Source organism: Leiobunum rupestre, chromosome 2 (genome assembly GCF_980474605.1).
Source record: "Leiobunum rupestre chromosome 2, qqLeiRupe1.1.hap1, whole genome shotgun sequence".
NCBI classification, from domain to species: domain Eukaryota; kingdom Metazoa; phylum Arthropoda; class Arachnida; order Opiliones; family Sclerosomatidae; genus Leiobunum; species Leiobunum rupestre.
In genome coordinates this window covers 88684846-88691877 of record NC_143385.1, presented here as the reverse complement: position 1 = coordinate 88691877, position 7032 = coordinate 88684846, and positions in this window count along the sequence as shown.

Here is a 7032-nt window from a genome sequence, read left to right as displayed (position 1 = left end):
GTGTTTTTTTTGGTAAGATTGAAGACGTGTGAAGACATTTTTCTTATAATAGTTTAATGTAACAAACTAGTAAATTTTCCAAGCTCTTTAAGTAAGAAAATGCAATGTAACGCCTTCCGTGCTACAGCCCGTTAAATATTATGTTCATAAAATATTTTTTGTGAGTTTGAATAGGTTTTAAGATTGTTAAGATTTAGAAAAAATCAAACTTTAAAAAGGAATAAATAGGCTCTTTGAGTAAAATATGCAATTTAATATTTTAAAGCAAGTGTCGGCTCTAGGTGAAGTAGCTCTTTTTTCAACAGATGTCGCTAGCGTCGAAATCAAAACAAGATGCTGAAGCTACATTTTGACCCAAAAGGCTGGACATAAAAGTATGCTTGGCGTTGATTGGCTCGTTTGTAAATTTGTCAATAACTTCAATTATAGTAATTGTTTACAATATATTTTATATGGGGTTAAAGTTCACTAAGTAGAGTAAAAGGGGTCTAAATATAATACTCTACAGTGGCTCTCTGACGACGTTATTGTTTCGCTATTTTGAATTTTAGCTTCCGTTCCCATTAATAGATGGCTCCCCGCTCTCCACGAAAGTATTTTTTTTCGAAGATTCGTATAGATCTATGGCCATCTCTAATAACAACGGCCTTTTAATAATATACAGTACGAACAGAATCGAACCGGCGTTTAGTTAGTCTTATTCAAGTATATGTGCATTCCTTAAACGTTTAGCAGAATAGGTGAAAACGTTAAATTGATTATTCTTAGCTTTTCAATTTATGCGACACGTAATCATGTTAATTAACTTAATCAAAGCGCGCAAGTATAAAGTAATAGTGAGTTTTCACCCGTTAGGAAACGAGCAGAAAGAATTCCTACCGCGTTAAGTGTGAGTTTAATAAGGCTATGCATAGACCTCTACACCTTATCATTACCTGCTTCCTAGCTGGGGCGTAATCTCCTTAATATTTAAAATTATTTTCATCGGTGGCAAAAAAATAACATTTTCCAATATAACTAATTATTTCGAGAAGCTACAAGTTTATTTGTTCGCCAGAACCTGATCATTTTTTAATAATTATAAATATATAAACGTGTTTATGCCGATTAAATTAATTTATTTAAATATCATTAATAAATATGAAAATAACATATTAAAAATTCCATTCGTTTCTATTCGCGGCCATTTCTTTGTCGTTAATCGACATCCCGGTAGATCCTAGTGGTTCTAAATGATGTGTATAATAATTTAAATATTATCAGTTAATTTCAATTGGATTAACAGGTTTCATGCGCCTAGAAAAGGTATCGAGGGAGCTCGTAAGAGTGTAGAATGTTCGCGATAAAGCTACGTCTACACTCCTACACATTTCACGCTCTCGGTTTCTTTAGCTTCAGTCGCTTAACCTGATGAATATTCATATTCTTGAAATAATAGGCCTTTTTGTAAAGTATCGTGTCCTTCCTGTTCAAATTTGGCTCTTACGCCTTTGCTTTTTACTTTTACAAATTTACGCTTGAATATAAATGGCCCGTGCCTAGATTATTCCGATTAAGCTCAGTCTTGTGACGTCAAGTCTTTCTTTAATACGTTTACGTTCTATTCGTTTTATTTTATAGAAACATTTCTTAGGAACCGAATGATTTATAACTAGTTCATTAGAAATTTGAAAAATTTGGTGTGAAAAACGACTTTGAAATCGGTGAATTATCCCGTAAATTGAGTAATGGAACTGTAACGTCATAGGACGTCACCGATGATTTGAACGGCGGATAAAAAAAATACACCCAAAATGGCGGCCATGGCCTAAGCTATAGAGTGCCACTACTCTATCGCGTAAACTCTCGCAATTCCAGTTAGCGTCCCATTAGCTTACCGATTTTGAAGTTGAAATAATAATAAAGTGACGCACGTGGCTTTTCTGGGCCACGTGTATGGCGCGTGGAGCTGAAACTGACCAAAGATGCCTTTTTACACAGAATGGAAAATTCGAAAGGCGGGAAGCGGCTTGTCAAAGGAGCGGGTGAGAGAGAGGCAGTGAGAAACAGCGGGCGGTGACTGCGACCACGGAAAGACGATAAGGGAAGTGCCCCTAAACAACAATCCGACCTTCGTCTTTCCCTAAACAAGCGCTTCTTTCGATTCTTAGAAAGCGACTCAAATTTCTATTGTAAATTTTGTTATTCCCTAGCTTTCGGCTTAGCGATAGTCTTCGTTGACATTTTTACGATGAGAAATATACATTTAACTGCCTATTTTTGGTTCCACGTCATTTGTCATACCAGAGTTTGGGAAAGGTTTCGAATATTTTTAATGATTGTGAATTTTTCTACGCTAAATGAGCAATTTTCAAAGACGTGTGATTTGACTTTGATACTTTTTTTGCCCTGTGTTTATTAATTTATTTGAGTCTAACAAAACGAAGACCTAAAAATATTGGACACTATAGAGGCTCTCTTTTGCCCAATTGGAATTATTTTTAAAGGTTTTCGAAATAATACAATTTTAAATAATTTTAATATAAAATAAAATTTAAGTATTTCACGGAACTAGAATGACACTTATAAAAATTAAACGATTTGGGAGTAAATGTTTAACTGGCGACGCTTTGTGACTTTTATATTGGGCCCACGGCACCGGCGGTCCCTGAATTAGAAGGGGCCCAAAAACGCTTCCGAATAACATTGTCCCAAATGATCGAAAAGGGCCTCAATATCGAGTTTCGTTGAGGACGATAGTTGCGCAACTGACAAAGCTTATGTCGTTTTTCATTAAGTGTGATATAATTTATTGTTAACATTATATTCATTTAAATGAAAGTGCCTATAAACCACAATCCGAGCCTTTTGTCTCGTTTTCCCTAGTCAATTTTGAGCATTAGATGACAAGTAGAGTACTTTTCAATGGTGCATAGGTCTAATACCTTTAAGGTCCACCCTACCATGACTTTTAAATGTCACAGATTTTTATTTATTTTGCGTATAGTTTAGCGCAATAAAGTTTAGGAATCTGGATTTGAACAAGATTTTTACCATATTGTAAAATCTACTCAAATTTCACTGACATATAGGATTTAGTGGCGTTGAAAGCGTCCTGGCCTAAGAAGGGCAAAATTTTAATTATAAGCCAAGCATTCGCTAAAGAATTTTTCTAACCCAAGACCAAATAATTAAAAAAACCATGAATCTATTGAACACTTGAATATTCAACTGTAATACCCTACATGTAGGTCACCTCTGGCGACGCGTGGGGAAGAGCCAATTTATAATGACGTAGTGAAAGTAGAGCTCCCCTGTTATTTATAAGCAGATGGAGCGTTACTTCCTAAAGTGACGCGTTATGGTTAGATTTCCTTTTTGCATTTTTTATCGTGAATCTATTTAATTAAATAGATTCTGCTCTCATGAACTATCTTACCCTAAAATGCCATCATTTCCGAATTCGTTCTTATTGGCTTAAAAAAGTAAATCACGCGTATGGCGCGAAAACAGGCTCCGCCCAACGTTTTCTCAGAGTATACCATGTGGCTAATGATGGAGTTGAATATTCATGGGTTAAATAGATTCATGAAAAAACGTTATTTATTTAACTTTTATGATTGCCGCCCTAAGTCCTCCCAGTAAATTTGACAGAGCATTCGGGGGTAACTGAAGTTCAGGACGCTAAAGATGAAAAATTACCCTAACAAAATGAAGTTGTTCGATAAATCAGATTTGTCCAGTGGTTCTTTAAATTAGTCCCAAAATTTAAATTAATTTTTCAGGGGATTTATAGGACTATCTGTTAAGAAGTTTAATAAATAATTTTTAATAGTTTTTGATGCGTGCACGTACTCGGTAAATCAGAGGAATCTAAACGAGAACGGAACGTCCACAAAGTGATTTATTGATAAGACCCTCTACTTTTAAATTCCAAGAGAAAGAAACTGGTAAAGGAAACGGGCCTATTCGCTGCAAGTTGTGAATGGTGCCATACATGTTTATAGGACAAATATCCATTTTCAGGCTGAATTCCTGGCACAAAAAGTATTACATTGATTTGCCACGGTATCTCCCGTACCCCATTCGCCCTAAGTCATATGGGATATTCAATTCAATTTTAAAAGCTGGTTTCCCACTCAACAGAAAATGCAACAGAATCGTAGCGGTAAACGCTGATCACAAAATAATATACTTTTAGTTTTACCAGAAGTGTATAATATTTTTACATAAGTGTACACTTACTATTCTTCACATGCAGAAGTATTAATGAGAGCTATTCACAAAACAGATAGCATTACGGGCTTCGTCGCCATTTTGCGTCCGCTTGCTAACGAGTCACAGGTAGCCTTTCACAGCGCCTCACTAAGGGGAGATTTTCTTCTTGTTATGACGTCACTCCGCTACTAGCTCTCAGTAAAATATTCCCCAAAGTGACAAACTTATGAAACAATATTATAGACTTATGGTTTTACCGCTGTCTAACTTTACGCGGCTAATATTTGGTCTATAATGTGAAACCAACCTTAAGGGTGAATTTTTGGGATAGCTGAGCTTCATTTCGCGTAATGGTTATTTTTGGATTGAAAAATCCTCGAGTCCAAAAAAAATGTTAATTCGAAAAAGACAGGTGCCCCAAATTAATGTTTTAATTTAATTTTATGTAAAAGTATTGAAAATGTATAAGTATAAATGTAATAATTAAAACGAATGCGAAAGTAAATAGGTATTTCATCAAGAAGAGACCAAAACCATAAACTTATAACCGTATTTTATGCCAATGTTTCGTTGCCAAATATTTGTATTTTTTTTACCCATCGAGGACATATGTCATTTCTAAAAATGGGCTAAGGTCAATGGCCCGCGATGGAAAAGACTTTGGACAAGTTGTTCCGCATTATTTGACGTACCAATATACATTTAAAGTTCATCTTTAAGTTATATTTGGAAAACACGTGGCTTTAAGCACGTGGGTATGTTTTGACATTCTCTCCTCGGCGAGACGTACGACCCTTCCCCTTTCCGCGACGATCTTCCTCTTGAACCACGGACTGAACTATGTGAAAGGGGAGGGTGAAATGCTTAAACTTCGTTTTTCGTCGTGGCTACCAGTTTCAATAGTTTTTGAAAATGGGCGCAAAGGAGTGAGAAAGAAAGAATACAATGAAAAAAATTTGATATAAACGTGTTAACGTCATAAATTATACGGCTTAATAACCAAACTAATTCTTCCACCATTCCAAGACATTGTAGCTTTCAGTTTTGCCATTTTTTTAATTCCCGTTTTATAGTTTTCCAGGAGTTTCATTTGTAAAACAATTACATTACAAATCAAAAAAATCAAAATACATAAAAACAGGGTCAGAAAACATTACATCAAATCGCTACATAGGTTCCCAGGTTTTTAATAAGATAACCAGATAAAGCTAGGAGTAGGACTATATTGCGAATTACCAAATTAAAATGGGACGAAGAATGTGACAGTTTAATTTCGCAAAATATATTTTTTTTATTCCAACGTTTCGGAGGAACTGTCCCTTCTCTTTCAGAAGTGTAAATATGCAGCTGAAGAAGAAGTAGCAGCTCTGCTCCGAAACGTTGGATTTAAATAAATAGATTTTGGTCATTTAAACCGTTCACTACGAATCGTTTTAAATTATTTAAATTTAGAAAAATAGTATTAAGAAATGCTTTATAAAAATTGGAGAAATATAAAACCATATAAACGAAGGTTGAATTGCTCTTTTTGAAAAAATCCGTAAAGAAAATTTCGAGTTACCTGTTTTTGAAACTACAATAGCGAAAGCTTTTTGGTGATTTGTTTTTAAAATAATATTGTTCACATTTTTAAACGGTATATACAATAAAAAATAAAATTATCAATGAAACATTTTCAAAATCCTGAAATTGATAGATTTAGCCATACAATTTATTATTTTAGTTAAATAGTAATATTGATATTCTTTATCGTTATATGAAATTGGTATATTTTTTATCTTAAGTGATTGCAATTTATATAATGTTCTTTTTTAATTTAGACAGTAATGTTCGACCGCATTATAGAAAAATGTAGATTTATTTTTGTATCACGATATAAAAACAAGTTGATTCTTTTACGTAGAGCAGCGGTTCCCAAAAGGTGTTCCGCGGAACCCTGGGTTTCCGCGGAAGGGTCACGGGGGTTCCGAAAATTCGCAGCGCGGCCATCTATGTTTGTGTCAAAAGTCTTTTAAGATAAGTAAAAAAAATGAGTTGGGGTTCCGCCAGAATTAGGTGGACAGTTTAGGGTTACATAGTAAAAAAAAATTGGGAACCGCTGACGTAGAGTATTCGTGGGGGAATCCATAGCTTGACTACCTGGGGAGGGGACCCGTTAGGGGAAAGAAATTTCAATAGTGGAGGCCTAGGTAGTACGGCCGTGGCGGCTGCCACATGGGAGATTGTAAGGGGGGGGGATACGGTCGTAAAAGAGTGTATACTAATTTGCTTTTCTCGATTTATTTTAAGTCTAATTCCTACCAGGATCACTTGAGGCGTAGTACTTGTATTCTAATCGAAGACATTTTCTTAGAGGCACTTTAAATCTCAAGCCACCATTTTGCTTCCGGTTCCTTCTTCCTGTACTGATAATATTATGACTATGAATTAATGAGACAGTAATAAAAACTAAATCGTTAGTTCTGTGAAGGTTAAATTATCAAAAAACCATTAACAAAGTAAGAATAGAAATAAAATTTGGAAAGGTTAATAAGAAGGTATGATAATTGGTCGCTTTAATCAAAACTATTTTACAAGGCCTTAATTGTTTTTCATTTTAACAGACATTAAAAAAATTTCAACTTATATATTTACTTTTTTAACTGCTTGGCTCGCAACTACCAATTTCCTGTTTATTTCTGATAAAAAAGCTAATGTACTGCTTTTTTAATTAATTAATTTACTGCAGTTTTAATATTAAGAACTGCTCCATTATATATAAGCATAATATAATTCGCTTAAAACATGAACCTTAGTGTGCTCCTTTTCAATACAATCATTAGTCCTAGTTCAAAA